Source organism: Leptonychotes weddellii, chromosome 4 (assembly GCF_054177405.1).
Source record: "Leptonychotes weddellii isolate Sample4059 chromosome 4, ASM5417740v2, whole genome shotgun sequence".
Lineage (NCBI taxonomy): Eukaryota > Metazoa > Chordata > Mammalia > Carnivora > Phocidae > Leptonychotes > Leptonychotes weddellii.
This window is the reverse complement of record NC_138372.1, coordinates 128,671,393-128,679,234: the sequence shown is the minus strand read 5'-3', so window position 1 is coordinate 128,679,234 and position 7,842 is coordinate 128,671,393. Positions and strand designations below refer to the sequence as shown.

Here is a 7,842-nt window from a genome sequence, read left to right as displayed (position 1 = left end):
GAGGGAGGAGGGTCAGAGGGAGAAGCAGACTCCCTGCCGAGCAGGGAGCCCGATGCGGGACTTGATCCCGGGACTCCAGGATCATGACCTGAGCCGAAGGCAGGTGCTTAACCAACTGAGCCACCCAGGCGCCCCACATTTAACAATATTTTAAAAGAATCATTTAACAAGATCAAGTAGGATTTATTCCAGGGATGCAAGGATGTATCAATATTTGCAAATCAATTGACATGATATACCATATCAACAAAACAAAGAGTAAAAATCATGACTGGGGACATCCAGGGAAGATGGCATAGTAGCACCCAGGCTCACCTTCTCCTATGGATACAACTAGGTAACCCCTCCATCAGTGTAAATAACCAAGAAAATTACCCAAAAACTGGCAGAATAAACTCCACAATTAAATGTAGAGAAGAGGCCACATGGAAGAGTGTAGAAAGGGTAGAAACAGGGTCAGGAACTAAACAGAATTGTGGAACTGTGCACAGGAGGGAATGACATCACTGGCAGGGCAAGGGGGGAGAAACACACACCCACACCAGGGAGGTCACATGGGGAAGACAGTTCCCCATAACATTTGGCTTTTTACAAAAAGAGAGGCTGAATTTCAGGAGTTCTTACAGCCAGCAGGACTTAAAACATGGAATTTTGAAAAAAATCAGCAGGCTCAGCTCTGGGAGGGTTGGGAGGGTGAGAGGAAACTGAGTCCCTGACTTAAAGAGACAGCACAACAAACAGCCAGCAGAGATACAGCACTGAAGCATTAGTTTCAAAGGTACCTACCTAACTTGCTAGCACACTACACCACCTCCCTGCACTGTGCTTCTGCCAATCCACCCCTCTGGACAGCTCACTTCGGTCCAGGTGCTGCAGGGCTACTCCCACAGACAACCAGACCGCACAAAGCTTACTAGCACCACCACTGTGCCCCACCTCCCCCTGCAATATACTTCTGGGGATCCACCCTAGACTGGTCCAATAACACCAGAGGAACCAAACACTGCCCACAACAGGAAAAGAAAGGCATTGCAGATGACTGAACTTAAGGAGAAACTGGCTCAGCCACAACAGCAGGGCACACACATGACACAGAAGAGATTTCCCTGAAGCACTAGGTCCTAGTGAAGAAGGGAAACTACATGGCAGGGAACTGCAGGACCTCTTCTTCATAAGGCCATTATTTTCAAGCACAGGAGACATAGTTGTCTTTCCTAACACAGAGAAACAGATACAGAGAGTTAGACAAAATGAGGAGACCAAGGAATATGTGCCACATGAAAGAACAGGACAAAATCACAGCAAGAGACCTAGGCAAAATGAAGATAAGTAATATGCTTGATAGAAAATTCAAAGTAATGATTAAGATACCCACTGGATTTGAGAAAAGAATGGAGGACATCAGTGACACCCATAACAATGAGATTAAAAAGAACCAATCAGAGACGAAGAACACAATAAGTGAAAGTAAAAACACACCAGATGGAATAAACAGTATACTAAGCCGAAGAACAAATCAGCAACCTGGAGGACAGAGTAATGAATCATCATGAGTCATCAATCTGATCAAGTGGGAGAAAAAAAATTATGCAAAATGAGAATACAACTAGAGAACTCAGTGACACCATCAAACATAATAACATTAGCATCATAGAGATCCCAGAAGGAAAAGAGAAAGAAAAAGGGGCAGGAAATTTATTTGAAGAAATAATAGCTGAAAACTTCCCTAAACTGGGTACGAAAACAAAAATCTAGATCCAGGTGGCACAGAGATCCTCAAGCAATATCAACCCAAGGAAGTCCACACCAAGACACATAGTAATTAAGATGACAAAAAGTAGTGATAAAGAGAGAATTTGAAAAGCAGCAAGAGAAAAGAAAGCAGTTACATACAAGGGAAACTCCAGAAGGCTATCAGCTGATTTTTTATGCAGAAACTTTGCCAGCCAGAAAAGAAAGTGGCATTATGTATTCAAAGTGCTGAAGGGAAAAAAGCTGCAGCCGAGAATACTCTATCCAACAAGGTTATCATTCAGAATAGAAGGAGAGATAAAGAGTTTCCCAGACAAAAAAAAGTTAAAAGAATTCATGACGACTAAACCAGCCATACAAGAAATGTTAAAGGGGACTCTGAGTGGACTCATAAGCAAGAGTAATGAAAGTAGGAAGCACAAAAACATTAAAAATACATATCTGTAAAAATCAGTCAAGGGACTCACAAAATTAAAGATGTAAATTATGACACCATATACTATACCTAAAAGGTGGTTGAGGGGAGAGGAGTAAAGAATGGGTTCAAACTTAAGCAAACATCAATTTAATATAAACTGCTATATACAGAAGATGTTATATACAAACTGAATGAAAACCACAAATAAAAACCCAGTAAAAGAAAAGAAAAGGAAAAAGAAAAAGAAAAGGAGAGAGAGAAAAAGCAGCAAAAGCAGTTCTAAGAGGGAAGTTTATAGCAATACAGGCCTACCTCATGAAGCAAGAAAAATCTCAAACCACCTAAACTTACACCTAAAAGAGCTAAAAAAAGAACAAACAAAACCCAAAATCAGTATAAGGAAATAAATAATAAAGATTAGAGCAGAAATAAGTGAAATAAAAACTAAAAACCAAAAACAAACGCAAAACATAAAACAGCAACAACACGTGCACGTGCGTGCACACACACACACACACACACAAGCACACACACAAACCCCTCAATAGATCAATGAAACCTGGAGCTGATTCTTTGAAAAGATCAACAAAATTGATAAACCTTTAGCCAGACCCATCAAAAAAGGAGAGAGATGACTCAAAGTCAGAAATGAAAGAAAAGAAATAACAAACGACACCACAGAAATATAAAACATTACAAAAGAATATTATGAAAAATTCTATGCCAACAAATTGGACAAACTAGAAGAAATTGATAAATTCCTAGAAATACGTAACCTCTGAAAACTGAATCATGAAAAAGCATTAAATTTGAACAGACTGATTACCAGCAATAAAAGTGAATCAGTAATTTAAAAAAAGTCACAACACACAGAGTCCAGGATCAGATAGCTTTACAGGGGAATTCTACCAAGCATTTAAAGAAGAGTTAATACTTGTTCTCAAACTATTCCATAAAATAGAAGAAGGAAAATTTCCAAATTCATTTTACAAGGAACATACTACCCTGATACCAAAAACTGATAAAATCACTATAAAAAAAAAAAGAGAGAACTACAGGTCAGTATCTCTGATGAATACAGCAAAAATCCTCAACAAAATATTAGCAAACCAAATGCAACAATACATTAAAAAAACAAATCATTCACCACAATCAGGTGGAATTAATAACCAGGATGCAAGAGTGGTTCAATATTCACAAATAAGTGTGACCGACCAATAAGAGAAGGGATAAAAATATATAATCATTTCAATAGATCAGAAAATGCAATTGACAAAGTCCAATATCATGATAAGAAGTCCAATATCATGATAAAAACCTGCAACAAAGTAGGTTTAGAGAGAACATACCTCAATATAATAAAGATCGTTTATGCAAAACACACAGCTAACATTATATTCAAAAATAAAAATTGAGAGCTTTCCTCCTAAGGTCAAGAACAATACAAGGATGTCCACTCCCACCACTTTTATTCAACCTATTACTGTAAGTACTAGCCACAGCAATCACACGACAAAGAAATAAAAGACATCCAAATTAGTAAGAAAGAAGTAAAACTTTGACTATTTGGAGATGACATAATACTATACACAGAAAATCTTAAAGACCACCAAAAACTACTAAAACTTATAAATGAATTCAGTAAGTTTGCAAGATACAAAATCAATGTACAGAAATTCATTGCATTTCTATGCACTAATAAAGAAGCAACAGAGAAATTAAGAAAGCAATCCCATTTGTAATGGCACCAAAAATAGTAAAATACCCAGAGTTAAACTTAATAAGGAGGTGAAAGACCTGTATTCTGAAAACTATAAAGCACTTATGAAAGAAACTGAAGATGACACAGACAAATAAAAAGATATTCATGCTCATGGTTTGGGAGAACAAATATTGGTAAAATGTCCATACTACCCAAAGCAATCTACAGATTTAATGTAATCCCTTCAAAATACCAACAGCATTTTTCACAGAACTAGAATAAATAATCCTAAAATTTGTATGAAACCACAAAAGAATCCATATAGCTAAAGTGATTTTGAAGACGAAAAACAAAACTGGTTTCACAATTCCTGATTTCAAGTTATACTACAAAGCTGTAGTAATTAAAACAGTATGGTACTGGCACAAAAATAGACACAAAGATCAATGGAACAGAATAGAGAGACCAGATATAAATGTAAACCCATGCTTATATGATCAATTAATCTGTGACAAAGGAAGCAAGAATATGCAATGGGGAAAAGACAGTCTCTTCAAATGGTACTGGAAAAACCGGACAGCTTCATGCAAAACAATAAAACTGGACCACTTTCTTGCACCACACATAAAAATAAACTCAAAATGGATTAAAGACCTAAATATGAGACCTGAAACCATAAAAATTCTAGAAGGAAATATAGTCATTAATTCCTTTGATACTGGCCATAGAAACATTTTTCTAGATATACCTCCTCAGGCAAGAGAAACAAAGGCAAAATTAAACTATTGGGACTACATCAAAATAAAAAGCTTTTTCACAAAACCATCAACAAAAAAAAGCAACCTAGTGAATGCAGAAAGATATTTGCAAATGATATATCTAATAAGGGGTTAATATCCACAATATATAAATAACTTATACAACTCAACACCAAAAAAAAAAATCCAATTTTATAAATGGGCAGAAGACCAGAATAGACATTTTCCCAAAGACATATAGATGGTCAACAGTGATGTGAAAAGATGCTCAATATCATTAATCATCAGGAAAATGCAAATCAAAACCATAATGAGATATTACCTCATACTTGTCAGAATGGCTAGTATCAAAAAGACAAGAAGTAACAGGTGTTAGCAAGGATGTAGGGAAAAGGGAACCCTCGTGCACCGTTGGTGGGAATGCAAACTGGTGCAGCCTCTGTGGAAAACAGTATGGAGATTCCTCAAAAAAAATTAAAAATAGAATTACCATATGATCCAGTAATTCCACTACTATTTATCCAAAGAATATAAAAACACTAATTCAAAAAAGATAGATGCACCTCCATGCTTATTGCAGCATTATTTACAATAGCCAAGATACCACCTAAGTGTCCATCCATAGATGAATGGATAAAGATGTGTTGTGTGTGTATATATATAATGGAATATTGCTCAGCCATAAAAAAAAAAACAAAAAACCTCTGAGATCTTGCCATGTGCAACAAATGGTTGGACCTAAAGGGTATTCTGCTAAGTGAAATAAGTCAAACTGAGAAAGACAAATATTATATGATTTCACTTATATGTGGAATCTGAAAAAAACAAATGAATACGCAAACAAAAAAGCAGAAATAGACTCATCAATACAGAGAACTGACAACTGCCAAAGGGGTGGTGAGTGGGGCGTGGGCAAGATAGGTGAAGGGGAGTGGGAGAAACAGGCTTCCAATTATGGAATGAATAAATTAGGGGAATAAAACATACAATTTAGGGAATACAGCCAATAGTGTTAGAATAGCATTACAAAGTGATTGATGGTAGCCTCCCCTGTGGTGAGCATACCATGATGTATAAACTTGTCAAATCACTATGTTGTATACCTGAAACTAATGTAATACTGTGTCAACTATATATCAATGAAATCTATACTAAATATATAAATCAAATACCTGTTGATAGCCATTTGTGCATTTGCCTATAAGTATACAAAATTGTATTAAAGAGACATTTTGGTAACTGATAAACAATCAAAGAGGATCATCATCTTCAACTTACTTATGAAAAGGATCTGAAATATGCCTCATAGTATTTGCTTGTATTCCAATTGTCCATTTTAGGTTTTGTGTTAATTTTAAGATGATAGGATATGACTCAAATGCTTCAAAGCATGTAGGGAATCTTCAATAATTAGTTTAACATTTGCTTCTCCCACTGCTTTTCATAACTACCATTGAAGCCTAAACAAAATCTTTATTTTTAAATTCATATATCTTAGTGACCAGAGAGCAGTTTTCTGGTATAGGTCCAGATCAAGCTCTTACTACTTAGAGCTTCTTGTTTTGATATTTGTGAACAAAAATTGTTCCTGGATTTTTCCAATTCTCATTCTATACACTTTCCTTGAATGAGTTCATCCACACCCATAGCATCAGAAATCTCCCATGCACCATCTTCCAATTATCTAAATTCTCCAGCATTATATATCCAACAGAGGTGCTATATCCTTCAAAAATCTTTAATATCTTTTGCTCTCACTCTTGCTCTTTCTCTAACATAAACATATACACATACATGCACATACACACATACTCCTTCCTTTCCTCTCTTTCCCCAACCACAATCTCATGCCAGTCTGGTTGCAGAGCACATTATAACCCATCATTTACTTCAAGCAAAGTATTATGAAAGTGAATTTATAAAAGCTTTTCCCTCAAATCCTACACAGGTGTGAAAAATATTATATAGATTTAGATATAGCTTAATAGTTGGCTTTTTGGCAGCTGGGGGATGGAGATAGGGAGTGATATAAAGGTATATGGAGAGACAAGGAGGAATATAAAAAAGTTCCAGTTTCTCAAGTCTTTGTGGGTCTATTACACCTGAAGAGAAATAATTTAACCTCAAGTTTACTAATAAAACATTATACAAAATCTGTGCTATTTTGAAAGACTATATCATTTCAAATACAAATTTTTATCATAAGCCTTATTTAGTAACTTAATTTTTAAACTTAATTCTCTTAACATATGTTGTTCAAATTTTGAAAGAAAAAAAAAAAAGGAAGAAAAGAAAGTTCCCAAATTACAATGTTATATTTCTCAATATTTTTCTCAATTTTTCTAGCATGATAGTGATTAATGATCCCTGACTCTAGCTGTCTCTTATCAAGTTCCTTCAGGTCCTGATTTAGAAAGTGAAGCTTAACCTTTCTACTGTTGATCAAGGGTATGCGGAACCTTCTGGATAATGACAGATTATAAATGAGGATTCCTCTAACTGGAAAGATAAAGGCTGAGCAGTAAGATAAAGACTTTTAAAATCATGAAGTTTATGGATAGGTAGACATGAACTTATTCTCAAAATTTTAGTCTGCTAAAATCAGGGGCACTTCTAGAGAATTACTTAAAAATAATGTAGAACTGTTAAATTGAAAATCATCTATTTATATAGAACAATAACTAGTAGTTCATGCATGTAAATAAATTCATTTTTAGATATATTCATAGATGATTAATCTATATTTGACTATGAAGATAAAATAAGAATGTTTAGAAATATGTCTAAATGTAGAGATAAATAAATTAGGAGGATTTTTACTTTGCCTATATACATAAAATATCTCACTGTACAGATTATTTTATTGATCCTAAGAAGCATATATTTCATAAAAGACATCTTCACAAATGTGTGTGTCATCCTTGCGCAGGGGCCATGCTAAACTTCTCTGTATCGTTCCAATTTTAGCATATGTGCTGCCCAAGTGAGCACTTTAAAAGATATCCTCTATAAAAAAATTTTCTTTGTGCTCTGGATGTTAGACATGAAGCCTAGAGGTCTGAGTGCTCTCAACTGAGCTTCGCCCATCCTCAGTGGAAACCTGCATGCTCTGAAAAAGATGCCCTCCCCACCCCCACTGGAACACTCACCAAGTCATCACAACAACTGTTCTGTGACCATCTTATAAGACTCTTAACAAAAAATAAACAAGA

At 35.4% G+C, this 7,842-nt stretch overlaps 1 non-coding gene across 1 annotated transcript; it reads right to left on the bottom strand.

The window, feature by feature from the left end:
* Positions 1-7,517: 7,517 nt before the first annotated feature.
* LOC115939456 (U6 spliceosomal RNA) lies at positions 7,518-7,621 on the bottom strand. The gene has a single exon (XR_004074262.1). It is a non-coding gene; the product is annotated as a U6 spliceosomal RNA (small nuclear RNA).
* Positions 7,622-7,842: the final 221 nt, after the last annotated feature.